This window comes from Typopeltis vanoorti, chromosome 3 (assembly GCF_054136105.1).
Source record: "Typopeltis vanoorti isolate ZY-2024b chromosome 3, IOZ_Tvanoo_1.0, whole genome shotgun sequence".
NCBI lineage: Eukaryota > Metazoa > Arthropoda > Arachnida > Uropygi > Thelyphonidae > Typopeltis > Typopeltis vanoorti.
In genome coordinates, this window is record NC_143551.1 from 37685414 (window position 1) to 37701881 (window position 16468).

The 16468-nt window shown below is 36.7% G+C and overlaps 1 protein-coding gene across 1 annotated transcript in view; it reads left to right on the forward strand.

Annotated features, from left to right (window-relative positions):
* The first annotated feature begins 617 nt into the window (after nt 1–617).
* Nucleotides 618–16468, forward strand: part of LOC150108057 (uncharacterized) — an 83714-nt gene continuing 67863 nt past the window's right edge. Inside the window, exon 1 of the mRNA XM_090415876.1 lies at nt 618–655. The gene's annotated coding sequence lies outside the window, so the exon portion shown is untranslated. The remainder of the gene's footprint in view (nt 656–16468) is intronic.

Sequence of the window (16468 nt, forward strand, 5' to 3'; positions counted from 1 at the left end):
AAAAGTTGTGCAATGTAAGAAAAATCTAGAAATGATAGCAGCACCATCTTTTTACAAAATATATCATTATATGATGAGATGCGTTTCAAAGAAAGAAGAAAGGAAGATTCGTGGGAACTCACCACCTCTTCTCTCCTATGGAACAGGAGAGAACGAAGTTCTGGATTAGATACTCTTGCTCAGAGATTGTGGGTACGCTACTGATCATATGATCGTGCGAGAGCAATGCGCAAATGTCTTGTTAGACAACACGGATAAAGGGATATGTTTATATGTTTGCACGTATAAGCAGTTCGTCTTATCATTAATCATCTGCTTTCCATGTGTGATGAATGACTCACATATTTGTGACAGTTTCTAGCTTCCATTAGTCGTTTGTGGATGGTTCCAGAGGATATGATGTAAGATACGAAGTAAAGGTTAACATGCTTTGTATGTTGCGCTATATTCATCTTGTACGTCGCAAGGATTGTCGCGATGCATTTCGAACCGAATGTTCGTGGCTTTATACATTATTTTAATGTAAATATGTATTATATGGTTTCTGTATTGTAACATTCGTGGCGATTTACTGCGTTCTACTTTGCAAATGCTATTTTATATTTAAAGTCAATGTTTGTAATCGATTGAAGAGAACACTTGATTTTAGGCTGAGGTAAGTATTAATTTCAACGCAGTAGAGTAAATATTGCATTGTTTACTTTTGATGTATTTTGCATTTGAAATCAAACGTTCTATAGAATTTCTATTTCTTTCAATCATTTGTTAACCATTGCTGATAAATGACAGTTGGGTTAATCCCTAAGTAGGTCCTTTTATGGTATATACCGTTCTCCGCAGGATGCGTATATTCTGGGGTGGGTGGAATCATTTCTTGTTGAGTTTCCTTTTCCTCCAGTTGGTTGTGTAATTTTATAATTTAGGAGACATTCTTTTTCACGCTTTGTCGTTTGTTATTATACAAACACCTCCTGGAGTCAAGACTCATCAAGGAAGGCAATAGTAAGATTCATTCTAACATATAGAATGATGTTACAATCCTAGAAGTAGATACAATTTTTTAAGAAAATATTTAAATCTTTGACTTTATGAACGCAGCACAGTAACATTTTAACAGTTTTAAGAAATATTAAAAAGTGCTGTGTAAATAAAATCGAGATGTGGATGTTATAGATTGTTGAAGTTGCAAAAATAATATCAAATTTCCAGATAATTATTTATTTCTACGTAAAATCGATTTTTTTTTTTTTTTTAAATTATGCATCAGAAGCTCTTGGACACTTGTTGACAGAGGATATACTGAAGGGTACAAAAGTCTTGACGGTTGCTATGTCATTTAAGGATGGAATCATACTTGCCCATACCCATTGTTATTATTATTACATGACACCTCCAAGAAGTCTAAGGACTCATTGTGGAAGGGCACACAACTCCCTATCTCCTCTGCTTAATCCACCAATTACACTGCTACTACTCCTATCAAACACACACTGCCCTGTATTGCCCACCACTTCAAATAGTTTTTTTTTTTTTTTTTTGTCATCTGTTAGTTGCAGGTGTTCTCAAGGCTGATTTGCCTGTATGTGGAAGGAAAAACCCTACAACCTCTATATGAGATCGGATAACTTGACTTCCATTGAAAAAGCTCATATAAAGAACCTTTCATCATGACAAGAATCAAACTCGGTTCTTTTTCAGTTGAAGGGTGCAATGTTCAATCATTCATCCAGTTGCGCTATGGAGGTACTTACTTGTGTCATCACATTACATATTTCTATTGTCGTCATAATATACATTTCTGTTATCAAAAACATACAAAGTTCTTACAAATTGGTTTCTTCCTCCTCATTATTTTAAGTCTTCCACTGGAAGACAAGTCTGTTTATGGTGGCATTGACATTAACTTTATGAATTACTGCAAATAGTATTTGAAGAAACTCTCCAACATACTCCTTGAAAATAGGCAATCTTCAGTGATAGAATTATTACTGGAACATAAGTCGAACTTGCAGAAGAATTAAAGAAGTATCCAGTTGACATGATTAACATTATTGATACTAAGAAGACTAAAAAGATGAGATACTGCTAAATAAGACTATGAGATTTTATTCTGGCAGTAGTGATCATTGATAGAGGGAGTAGCACATGAAGATAAACTTCTTGAATGGCAAGTAATTTCAAGTAGTGTGTGTGTGTGTGTGTGTGTGGGCATATTTCAAAATGGAAAAATTAAGTGATGAGACTTATTGGTGTTCCTACAGAAGATTCTGCTAAGGAAGAAGTAGAGGAGTTTTTTGAGTTCAGGAAGGTAGCTGACAAAGGAAGAACTTGTTTTTGTTGGAGGTTTTAATAGCAATAGGAAACAATTACCAGACATAGAAATGGTATGGGAAAATTTGGAGAAGAGCAAAGCTAATAATAATAATTCTAAGTACTTGCTCGATTTCTGTTCAAGACATGGACTAGTCATTACAAACGGCATGCATAACATAAAGATATGCATAAATTCATGTGGAGAGAGCACAAAATAAGACGATATTTTATTCTTGTTCTACACTTGTTGTGGACACAGGAATATGCAGGGTATTTAAAATTGGAAGCAATTACTATTTAGTCTTAAGCAGGAAAAAGTGAATATCATATTGAAAAGAAGAATATATTTGAAAATTTTAAAAATGATCAAAGTCAAGAAGCTTTCAGTAGTGAATTGTAGACTCAAATATATTATTGGAGAAAATGAAAAGGTTAAGCAAGAACCAAACCTTGGAGACTCAGCAGCATATTCTGAAGAAAAGACTGATTGATTCAGCCAGGGAAGCATGGAATAAAGTTGTTGCAAGAACAGAAAAATCCAAGCATCAAGGTGGACTAAAGAAGTTCAAGAGGTAGTTAGTTCTGAAAAAGAAGAAAGCATATCAAATGTTTTTTGGGCAATAAACGAGCAGGTTCTGTAAGAGAATACACAGATGTTTATCTACTCTATACTATAAAATGATAAGCTAAAATTGGCAATGGATGTGACGTCGGCTTGAAACGGATGTAGGCTGTAACGTTTTTTGTAATGTTTTTATGTAACGTTTTTGTCAAGTTATTTGAAACATTTTGAAACTCAGGGGCTACCCTGAGTGTCGAGTCATTAGAATTGAAGGAGAACCGGCGCCCAACCCACCGAAACACGGGGGGTTGGGCGCCGTAGGCGTCAGGAGGTGGATCCCCCTAGTACATAGTATAAAAACGTAAGAGAGAAAGAACATAAGCCATAGGTTAGAGTAGCAGAACAAGCCATGGGAATATTTGGTAAGAATGCAGACCATTATTACAAAGGAGACAAAATGCTCTGAAGGCTATTGAGAAAGCTGAGGAATAGAGGAAATAATAGTGTAAAAGGAATCAGTTGATGAAGGTGAAGATAAAATGAAGATAAAGATGTTTTGGAAGTCTCGAGTAAGTACTTTGAAAGGTTCTTAAATGAACAAGCATTTCCAAACAGTTGCAGAAAATATTCAAGAAGGATGCAATAAGGAATATATATTATCAGAACTTGAAGTAGAAAAAACCATCAGAAACCAGAAATGTGAAAAGACAGCTGGAGTAGATGTTTTATCAGAAATGCTCAAATATGGAAGTATAAAAGTTTTATAGTGGCTACACTGCAGATCAGATTGCCTGGTAAGAAGATTGAATTCCAAAAGATTGGAGTAGAGCCTCATAGTGCTTATCTATTAAAAAAAAAAGGAAATAAAACAATGTGAGAATTACAGAGGCATTTTCCATATTTGAGCATTTTTGATGGAAGAGAAACTTGCAAAAGACAAACTGGGAATTAGGAAATTCCAAATTCCAATAATTGTCCAATAGGAAATTATGGGAACATAACAAGGATCTGTATTTAAGTTTTGTAGATCTGGGAAAGATATATGACCTGATGCCAAGATAAAAGCTGTTCAAATCAGTACAATTATATGGTGTGATTGGAATGTCTATATTTAAGTTATACAATGGAATTGAATGAGTTACAGGAAGATGTCTTGATGTAAAATAACATGTAAGACAAGGGTGCATTGGTCACTAAGCCAAATAACTAGGAGGAAACTTCACTTCACCTTTAAGGAATGTGGTGATCCAAGTGTGGTGTCTGACCTGATGTTCAATCCTCACCTTCATATGATATTATTATTATTATTCAGACCTACATGGAGTCAAAAGACTCATTGTGGGAGGTCCTTTCTAAGAAACACAAGTCTATCAAGATTCATCAAGGGAGGTCCCTCTTAGGAAACACAAAGTCTATCATACCACTCCTTAAACGCATTGACCCATTCTCGCTCTCACCACTCTATCAGGCAATGCATTCCATGGTTCAACCACCCTCCATGCAAAGAAACCACTCCTCACCTACTTTCTCACAGTTTCCTTTTGTAACTTCCAGGGATGGCCCCTTGATATGACTCCTTCCCGCTGTTCAACCAAATGAAAGAACTCGCCAGTGTCAACTCTGTAACCACCTCTCAACAGTTTAAAAGTCTCAATCATATCACCTCTCCTTCTTCTGTCCTCCAAACTCTGCAATCCACACTCCCTTAGCCGATCCTCATAACTAACATTGTACAGTCATGAAACCATCTTTGTTATCTGCCTCTGTACCCTTTCCACAGTTAATTTATCACGTTCAAATCATGGGGACCAGATCTGAGAACAGTAGTCTAAGTGTGGTGTGATCAGAGTATTATACAATGGAATGATAACCCTTTTATCTCTGCAGGTCAGTGTCCTTCTCATTATTGCAGCAATCCTCTGTGTTACCTTCACTACCTTTGCAATATGTCCCCTAAATTTCAGGTTTCTATCAATCATCAACCCCCAGATCTCTTGTCTCCCCTACTTCCTCCAGTTTAACTCCTCCCATAGAGTATGCAGCGTCCCATCGATGTGTCCCAAACCTCAAGACTTTACATTTTGCTGCATTAAACTGACACCCCCCCATTCATTTGCCCATCTATCTAGCTTATTATTATTATTAGTCACCTCCGGGGAGTCCAAAGACTCATCGAGGGTGGGCATCTACTCTACAACTCTGCTTCCACCACTCACAATCCACCAACTGACCACAACTACACCAACGCCATCTACCACCGACCACCACCACTAGTATTTCCACAGACAATCACAAACATCCATGCCCATGCCGGATTCGAACCTGCAGCCTCTTGACTGGAAAGCGAACACACTAACCTAGCAAATAATGGCAGTGATGGGATTCGAACCCACGCCTCAATGAGACTGGTGCCTTAGACCGCTCGGCCACACTACCCACCCATTCAGTACCCTGGGGGCTTATATGCCCCAGGGTACTGAATAAACAAGAATGAGTAGGCAATTTGGGACTTAGCCAACAAAATTATGCTCTCTGTTGTCTTAAACCTGAAATATATGATTTCATTGCCTGTTTAAACAAGAACCTGATAGTGAAAAGCCAGCTACTGGACCAAGCTCAACATTTAGAATTTGTTGTTTTAAGGATATTTGTGCCATAACATTCTTAAAATTCACATGATACAAGAAAGAATGAATAAATAAAATTTAATAAAATCTGTATATTTTGATCTGAAAATTATAGATAATTTTCAATGTCATTTGATAATAGAATAAAAGGTATAACTAGAACAATGGACAAATTTAAAACACTGATAGCCATGTGGTGTTACTCATAAAATATTGCAAAGCAAAAACTGGTAACATAAAAAAAAAATCAGCTAACGCTTTTTTATACCTGTATATAGGGAGTAGGTGAGGCTCTCACTTGGGCCAGTTATCAGAGATAGCTGGCCCAAGGCTAAAACTAATTAAGTGGCATGCAGTGAAGAGAGGCAGCTCAACAAGTGCCACCATCTCTTGCTCCTTAACCCTAACACTCGTATTTAATGACTGAAATAATGTGGGTTCTACGGTCGATTTTCTTGAGTTTACGGGACTAAAAACCCAAGTTTCTGGGAGAAAAAAACCTGCTTGCCCATGCCAGAGATCGACTAACTCAAGAACCGGTCAAAAAAAGGCTTAGAAAAATTTCTTCTAGTCATTGACTAGAGTCGAAACCAAGAAGTCTTCCTTCATGCAGTCAAGCGCAGTGGTGTGCAAACGCCACATCCACTGAGCTATATAGGCTCACTGGTAACATATTACTAGCTATTACTTAATTATATTATTAATTATTTTAAAAAAATCCTTTAATTATATGTGATTAGAATAAGACTTTCCCATATTTTTGAAAGTGAGAGGCAATCATTCCAATTCAAGTTCAGACAATAACTATTATTACTATTATTACGGGCAACTCCAGGGAGCCCTTAGACTCATCGAGGGAGGCCCTAAACATCATGTATACACAACTATTTGATATTCTTACAGTATCTATCATACCTTGCCTTGAACTCATTCACTGTCATAGTACTCACAACAGACTCTGGCAGCTTATTCCACTCATTTACCACTCTAAAAGTAAAGAACCCAGCGCTAACACCCTTGCTAACCACACTCTTGCCCAGCTTCCATAGATGTCCCCTAGTTCTCTCACCACCAGTCCTGATCTCAAAAATATCCTCTGAATTAATCCTATAGAAACCCTTCAGCAATTTGAATGTCTCAATCATATCTCTCCTTTTCTGCCTATCAACCAATTTCTGTAATCTACAAATCTGCAACCTGTTCTCATAAGGTTCATTCCATAGACCTGCTATCATCTTGGTCACTCGCCTCTGGATCCTCTCCACCTCCTCCCCATCAAGAAGAAACCTAGGTGACCAAATCTGGCACAGTAGTCGAGATGAGGTATTATCAAGGCCCGGTACAGAGGAACAATAACTTGCTTGTCTCTGCTCGTCAAAGTATTTTTCAGCAACCAAGTGATTTGATGAGCTGATTTAGCCACTTTTGCAATGTGTCCCTTAAACTTCATTTCCCTATCCACCATCCCAAGTCCCTGGCCTCATCAATCTCTGGAGCACAGTTCCACCAATGTGATATATTGCTGCTAATCTTTTCACCCCAAAATGCATAATCTTACATTTTGTATCATTAAATTGACATCCATTATCCTTAGCCCAGATCTCCAATCTATCCAAATCATCCTGCAAGATTTTGACATCTTCTGCATTCACTATTGTCCCATCCAACTTTGCATCATCAGTGAACAAATGAACCGTTCCTCTTAGATCCTTCCCTATATCGTTAATGAACAAATTAAACAGCAGTGGCCCAAGAACAGAACCATGCGGCACACCACTAGTCACAGGCTGTGTTTTGGATTCTACCCCTGAATAAACTACTCTGATATCTCTCCATCAACCACCCACCTTTGATGTTTAAAAGTTCATGCTGTTTTTGTTGTGGTGTAGAACATATAATGTGAGCACAGTGTAATAAACTTTAATAATTCCTGTCTTCTGACAGGGATGGTGAGCTGATTGTTGTTGACTATAGCATCCTGTGAAGGTAGGTTTTCAATAAATGGAAGGAATTAGTTCATCTGAAGATTGTATAGGAAAGATAATTTTTCTTTTTCTATTTTCATAGTAAAATTAATTTGTGGATTTAGATTTATTTATGTTAGTTATAAAAAAAAAAAAAAAAAAAAGGTAGGTAATGTTTTTTTATTGTGAAGCCAGATAACAAAAATGTTTTCTATAAAACAAATCCAAGATGAAGGCTGCAGGTGTAGGATGAGAAAAAGATGTCTTCTAAATGTTTCAAATAGAAGTTGGCAAGAGTGTGAGAAAGTGGACTTTCCGTGGCAGTTCTACAGTGTTATAGTGAAGTTGAAGGAACTAGGTTTACATCTCAGTGTGCGTTTATTACAGATGATCTTGAAGCTTAAATGTTTGAGCACTGCAAGGCTTATTTTATGAGTAGGATGAGACTGCTATCATCATCCAAAATAGAAACAGGGTTTGTGGTGCAGAGCAGGTCATTTATATAAATGCATTAACAGGAAAATCTGAAGAGAGAGCACCTTTCACCATTAACATAGTGATCAATATGAGAGAAAGCTGGAAATCCAATTACAAAGGTGGGCAGGCAGTGCACGTGATGGTAATTTGTAGAGAAGCTCTTGATGTCAGACCTTATCAAATACCTTTTGGGAATGGTAAGTGCAACAGCACAGGTTTCTCGAAACTTTTCCCTGGCACTTGTCTAGAGGTGGGTGATGTAAGTCAGGCAATCTCTTGTTGATTTAAATTGGCAAAAGACATACTGACAGTCACTAATTAGCTGATAATCCCCCAGATGTTGAAGTTGACTCTGTATAACCTTTTCCACTACTTTGGACGAAACTGATGTGAGAGCAATAGGTTGATAGTTTAATGGTAAACATTTATCACATTTTTCAGGAATCAGTTGCATATGGACTTCCTTGAATTCTGTAGGGTGGGTGCCAGCTGAGTATAATATAATGCATATATAGATGATGGAACAGATGTTAGTTCAGGAGCACACATTTCTTGAGCATAAATAGGTGGGATTTTGTCAGGACCAATTGCCTTTTTTGGTATTCAGGCTTTTCTAGATTTTTCTAATGACTCTGTGGCAGAAAGCCACAGGAAGCATCTGATGCATTGTTCTAGGCAAGGAAGATGACGATTAACTTGGTCATCTGTGGAGGAGTTGGAAGAGATGAATGAAACCTGGACATCCACCTTATCTTTAGGTGATGATACAATGACACCATTAAGATGAGAAAGAGGACAGAAGTTGCATCCAACAGCTTTGGCAAAGGGCAGATGGCATGACTTGCCATTGGCACTGGTCATATCAAAGTCAAACTTGGCTCTTTTAATGATGGTTTTACAAGTGTTGTAGGCTGTGAATCAAGTAGAGGTTTTTTTGTCTCAAGCCACTTATGATAGGCTGTTTTCTTTCCTTGGATCACCTGGAACATTTAATGGAAAACCATGGCTAAGATATTATTATTATTTATTTGGATACTTCATGGAGTCGAATGACTCATCGTGGGAAACCCACACTATCCACTTACACAATACCTATATCACACATCTTCTTAAATTCCATCACATTCTGTTTCAGGTAATTATCCTTTAGTCACTGTATAAATTCCATTTCTATTTTGCCATGTGTCCTTTCCTCCTTCCAATCTATATCACTATAGTTGAAGTCTCCCACGATAATTGCTCAGCCTGCACTCATTGTACTAATCTGCTGATGCATGCCATCCACATCGTCTTCTGGATCCTCCAGTCTATAGCAGCAACCAAAAATATATTTTGACCTATTGACCTCTATCTTCCTTAACTTCTCTTTTTGTTCGTTGAAGTTCTTCAGTTATCATTAATAATATCCTCCTCCTCCTGCCTTATTTCCTCTATCTTCTCTGAAAATACAGTATTCGTTACATTCTATTCCTATAACTGCATCATTCTCTGCAGGGCAGCATTTATACTTTTGGAGGCCCAAGGCGCAACATCATTATGAGGCCCTCAAAAATAAGCATTTTTTTGGTTTATTGAAAATAAAAGTCAACATTTCCATAATAACTCATTTTAATAACACAATACAACATTGGTATACATATATTTGCATTTTAAAAAAAGTATAAAAATAAATCAGTTCAAATTTAAATAAAAAAATTAATAACTAAAAGTTTTTTTTTCTGGCTTTGGTTTTAGCAAATATATCTATAATGTCATCATTGATTGAGTCTATTACATCTGATTCAGTGCATAATAACGACAGGTCACTTGTTTTATTTTGGTGCAAGTTGCTTCTTAAATAATTTTTTATTCGTTGTTTCAACACTGAAAATGAGCGTTCAGCAGTTGCATTTGAAATAGGCATTGTCAAAAATATTTTAAAAATTGTTTCTACGTTCGGAAAAGTAGACCTTAACCCATTGGTTATGAATTTGTACATATTTTTAATTGAAGAATTTTCTTCCTTTATCATTATTAAAAATTGCTTAACTTCATCAGTAAATTTTTCCGGATCAATATCAGTTTCCATATGTTTGTAAAATTTTATCAATACTAGTCTTGTACTTGTCTTGATCTATATCTTCCTTCAAAAAAATGTCAAACATATCTAATATGCCGAAATAGCTTTTTGTTCTTTCATTAATTTCCAAATTATGTCAAAAAAAAATGTCAAACATATCTAAATGTCAAACATACATATTTTTAATTGAAGAATTTTCTTCCTTTATCATTATTAAAAATTGCTTAACTTCATCAGTAAATTTTTCCGGATCAATATCAGTTTCCATATGTTTGTAAAATTTTATCAATACTAGTCTTGTACTTGTCTTGATCTATATCTTCCTTCAAAAAAATGTCAAACATATCTAATATGCCGAAATAGCTTTTTGTTCTTTCATTAATTTCCAAATTAGCTTATCGCAAATGACATTAATCCCTTAACATACAAAGACGTCTGTGACACGCCTTTTGTTTATTGCACCAAAATTAATTTTGAATTTTGGTTTCACATATAAATACAACCGAATGTAGACGCTAGACAATCTTGTGCCTATTTCCTTTCAGCCGAGGAAAGTTGCCAACGGTGTGTATTGGCTATTGCATTTGCACAAATTCATCATTATTTTTCAAATAATGATGAATTTGATCCAACAAATCACCCTCTCCCAAAATAGTTGGCAGAAAAACGACCGCTTTCTGATTTTTAATTGGTACATTAAGGGGTTAAAAGTGTTCACAGCAAAATTTTCTTTCCCATCTAATATAATTATAATAATAATCTCATTGTTAGACTGTGAAACTTCGTCACTCATTTTTTTTCGTTTTTTAACTCTTTCCTTTTCATCTTTAAATTTTGTCTCATCTGTTAATAAATTCGCTTCTTCATTTACAGCAGCAAAACTATTTCTTATATCTAAAATAAAACCAATTAAAGAGTGTAACAAATTATTAGCCAAAAACAAATCCATATCAGGATCTTGTAGAGATTTACTAGTAGCATTTATTTGTTGTAAACTTTTGTCCCACATAACTGTTAAAATTGCTGTTTCTGGTTTAAAAAGATATATTTCGGTGATTAATCGCCGAAATATATCTTTTGAACCAATTAGCCACAGAAGTCTACGCCTGCAATGTTTCTGGTTTGTCAAAATGTTCAGCCAACGATGAGCTCTCTAATTTAGATATAGGTTTTTCATGAGGAGAAATGGATAGTTCAAGTAATGCGTCTTTAATTTGTTTATATCCACGTTTCAAAGCCAATATAGCATCAGCTCTTCCAAACCACCTTGTTTCACTCAGTCTTTTAACTGTTAAAGATTTTTTCTAAATGTTTAAGGAGTATACCTCATATTCTTGTTGAAGATGAAAAGTAATTTTCATGTGATGTTTTAAAAAATCATCAAATTCACTTAAATAATGTAAACACGATAAATAATTTCCACAAGAATCAGAAAAAATATCATTTGTATTTCCTCTAAATGCTAGCCCTAGTTTGCTCAATAACTTAATAGTAGCTATTATTCTTTTTAAAACCTCTCTCCAATAATTTTCTTCAGATTGTATTTGTTTGATCAATTCAGAATCAATTCGACTATTTACAGAACTTGATTTTCTTTTGTGATATGTGCCAATTGCTCGCATATTCTCAGTAGAATGCTCGTGATCACATAAGGTTCATGTTATATTTCCCCAGTCATTAAAACCCCTTCATTAAGCTATTATTTGACTTAGAAAACAATTTACAAACAAAGCAGTAAATTGCCAATATATTTTCCCAATGAGATATTTCTGAAGCCAGATTTCCTGAAGGAAGCTCAAGATCTGAGATGAGAGAATTGCCTTAGAACTTTTTGTGCAAGACCTTTGACTGAATGTGCGATACAGAGCTTTTGTAAGTTATATATCTTTGTACAATTCCTCTTATAATGTGTTTTAGTTGGACAATTAAGATTTAGATTAACAGTAACAATAAGTGTCATTAAGAGAATCTATTGGCATAAATTTGAAGTTGATATACAGTTTGTAAAAGTAACTTAATAGAGAGTTAGCTAACCTCTTTGCAAGTATACTAGAAGTTTAATAAGTGGAAATTGTAAACAGAGTAAACAAGTTTTTGAGTTAAAGAAAGTTTTTGTGATCATTTTTAAACACGTTCCAGAGACAACAGAGTTTTTTTGTGTGCTGCTGCTATTTGTATTAATTAGTTGGATAAGAGCAGTTTCTATATCACATAAATAGAGCATTTGAATTTCAAGTTTATTCTTTATAGTATAAGGAAAACTACTTAGAGAAAATGAAAAACAGCTAAATAGTCAAAAGGGGGCAATTTTGTCTTTCTTGCGTTCTGCAAATGAAGAATTTTGTAGAACTGAAGTTGTACTTCACAGTTTACAGAATGAAAACGAAATATTGGTATCATTATCAGGAGAAGATGAAAGTGAAAATGAAGAACATCAAATGATGTGGAAAACATAGGAGAGAAAGAAGTAAATGAAACAAATCAAGAGGATTCTGAAGAAAATTTTCAATCGGAGTCTGTACTTACCAGCAAGCAAGCTATCTCTTATCCTATCGATATAGCAGTGTGGCCACTTACTATTAATGAACAGTTTATCGAGCATATTTTAACAAATATGCCCCAGAATGTTGGTAAAATCGAAAATTTAAAAAAAGAATACACAGAACGCAATAGAATATGTGTCAGAAATGTAAATATATCACATTTTTACTGTAAAAAGGCGAATGGAACAAAGGAGAAATGAGAGTGGCTGAAAAAACGAAAATGTGCCATTACATCCCATAGTGGATGGCATTGATTCCCCCACATACAAACTAGCAAAACATTTGGCCAAAGCTCTCTCACACTATACTGGCAACACACCTTCATATATAAAAAAACTCAGCCCACTTCAAAGCCAGCATAGAAAACCTTACACTCAAACACACTGACATAATGGTCAGTTTTGATGTCTCCTCCTTATTTACGAATGTCCCACTCAAAGAATCCTTAGAGCTAATCCAAGCTAAATTTCCTCCCGATATCACAGCCCTATTTCAGTTCACAATGAACTCAGGCTATTTTGTTTGGCAAGGAAAATTCTACAAACAAATAGAGGGGACAGCCATGGGTTCTCCACTCTCCCCACCCTTGGCCAACTTTTATATGGAGACTTTTGAAGAGCAAGCCTTGAACTCTGCCCCACAAAAACCAACCATTTGGCTTTGCTATGTAGATGATGTATTCGCTATTTGGCCACATGGCTCCGATGCACTCCTCTCCTTCTTAACACACTTAAACAACCAACACCCCAGAATCAAATTCACCCTGGAAAAAGAAAAAAACAACTGCATTCCATTCTTAGACACACTAGTCGCCCGCCAGCCTGATTTAACCTTGGTTTTCTCAGTATATAGAAAACCCACCCATACAGGCAGATACATTCACCAACAATCACCCCCCCCCCCCTCTCACAACAATATGGAGTCATTAAGACACTACACAACAGGGCTAAACTTATCTGCTCGAATGACAACGCCCTAACCACAGAACTAAACCACATCCTCAACACGTTCTCAGCCAATGGCTACCCTCCCCCAAAAAATCCAAAAAATATTAAAACCAGTAAACCACAACCCCCCCCTCCCCCTCCCCCTCACAACAAGGATTACTCTAAATCCATCACCATACCCTATATCCTAGGCACCTCAGAAAAAATCACAAAAATCTTAAAAAAACATAACTTAACTTCTTGTTACAAACCTTATAAAAAATTGGCATCCCTTATCCGCTCAACAAAAAACCAACCTCCCCCCCCCCCTAGACCTACCTGGTGTGTACCAGGTCCCTTGCAGCTGTAAGCTGTCCTACTTCGGCCAAACAGGCAGGACAGCAAATATCAGAATTTCAGAACACAAGGACTACATCCGGTTTCACCAATACAGCCACTCTGGTCTTGCTGACCATGCTCTGGATACCTGCCATAGAATACGGTGGAAAAAAGCCAGGATAATACACCGTAGCAAATACAGATATGAAAGGCTTTTCATAGAATCAGCTTCAGCCTTAAGAAACGAGCCAAACCTCAACAAATTTGGCTGCATGAGACTTCCTCAAATTTGGGAAACCTACATCAGAAGACCTTCAGCCCAATCGCCCAAGAATACCAACATTGCCCGCTAGAGGGCACCATCAGGACTTTAGGAGAAATAATAGCTTCATACTTCTTGCTCATTTATTGTTTTGCTGTGCCTGTGTGCACGTATCTTGTACCTAAGTTCTTGAAAATGGCAGCGTGACGTTGCCGAAATATAGAAATATATTAAAATTTATTTTAATGTATATCCAGTACGTTGTAATTTCCTGAAATAATATAGTGAAAAAAAAAAATAAAAAAATAAGGAATTGACAGCGTACACTAGAAATATAAATTAAATAAACTTTAATTTAAACATAACAGCAAATGAGAACCGAAGCTAGGAAGCTAACGTTTTCCTAAAGTCCTGATGGTGTTCCCTGGTGGGCTATATTGTTAGTTCTTGGCCTTTGGGCTGAAGTTCTTCTGATGAATGTTTCCCAAATTTGGGGCGGTCTCATGCGTCCAAATTTGTTGAGGTTTGGCATGTTCCTAAGGGCTGAGACTGATTCCATGAATAGTCTTTCATATTTGAACTTGCTGCAGTGTATTACTGTGGCTTTCTTCCATCTTATTCTGTGGCGCGTATCCAGAGCGTGGCCTGCAAGCCCAGAGTGGCTGTACTGGTGAAATCGGATGTAATCCTTGTGTTCTGAGATTCTGATATTTGCTGTCCTTCCTGTTTGGCCAAAGTAAGACAATTTACAGCTGCAAGGGACCTGGTATACACCAGGTAGGCCTAGGGGAAGTGGTTGGTCTTTAGTGGAGCGGATAAGGGATACCAATTTTCTATATGGTCTGTAACAAGTGGTCAAGTCATGTTTTCTTAAGATTTTGTTGATTTTTTCCGAGGTGCCTCGGATGTAGGGAATGGTGATGGATTTAGAGTAATCTTTTTTGTGAAGGGGGGCGGGTTGTGGACAACTGGTTTGAGTATTTTTTTTGGATTCTTTTGGGGGGGTAGCCATTGGCTGAGAAAGTGTCACGGATGTGATTTAGTTCAGTTGTTAAGGCTTGATCATTTGAACAGATTATTTTTGCCCTGTTGATTAGTGTCTTAATAACTCTATATTATTGTGAGGGGGGTGGGGTGATGGGATTGTTGGTGAATGTATCTGCCTGTATGGGTGGGTTTTCTATAAACCAAAAAAACCAAGATTCCATCAGGTTGGTGGGTGACTAGTGTGTCTAGGAAGGGGAGGTTATTGTTTTCCTCTTTTTCCAGGGTGAACTTGATTCTAGGGTGTTGGTTGTTTAAGTGTGTTAAGAAGGAGAGGAGTGAATCCGGGTCATGTGGCCAAATAGCGAACACATCATCAACGTAGCGAAGCCGTATGGTAGGTTTTTGTGGGGCTGAGTTTAAGGCTTTCTCTTCAAACGTCTCCATGAAGAAGTTGGCCAAGGGTGGGGAAAGTGGTGAACCCATGGCTGTCCCCTCTATCTGTTTGTAGAATTTTTCCTGCCAAACGAAATAGCCTGAGTTCATTGTAAACTGAAATAGGGCTGAGATATCTAGGAAATTTAGCTTGGATTAGCTCTAAGGTTTCTTTGAGGGGGACATTTGTGAATAAGGAGAAGACGTCAAAACTGACCATTATGTCATTATGTTGGAGTGTAAGGTTTTCTATGCTGGCTTTGAAGTGGGCTGAGTTTTTTATGTGTGATGGTGTGTTGCCAGTATAGTGTAAGAGCGCTTTGGCTAAATGCTTGGCTAGTTTGTATGTGGGGGAATCAATGCCATCCACTATGGGATGTAATGGCACATTTTCTTTCCCTTGGGCCCATAGTTACCCTTACATGATGTCATTACCTGCCCATTCAGATTCAAAACCCAGGAAACTGCACTCATCTCTCCCAGGGATAGCTGTTTCTGTGCAATCATTCCTGCACTGATATGCATTTGTCCTAGGGGTGGCTAGACATACTTGATTGCTTCTCCCCCTAATATCTCTAGTTTCCCTGGTTTTGCACTTCCAAACTCTCACTGAACAACATTTTCTCCAAATAAAGATATAGAGTGGTAATTTTGCACATAGTGAGGAATGAAAGCCTCTATTCAAATATGAATGATTTCTGTAACAAGATTAAAACAAGCATCTGAATCTGAAGAAGTTAACTTGACCATGCAAAGGAAGAATAAAAGTGTAAGTTCTCCCACTTAGTATAGTTGTGGTGCTAAGTGCAAGGATGTGAATTGCTGAGAGAAGGAAGTTACAACACAGATGCAACTCAGAAGAAATTATGATCTGAATTTGTTAAGAGATTACTGTGTATTATTCGTTATTCTAAACTTGCACGTGGATACAGTTGATAAAATTATTTAATTAACATAGATTAACTACAGATATTTTG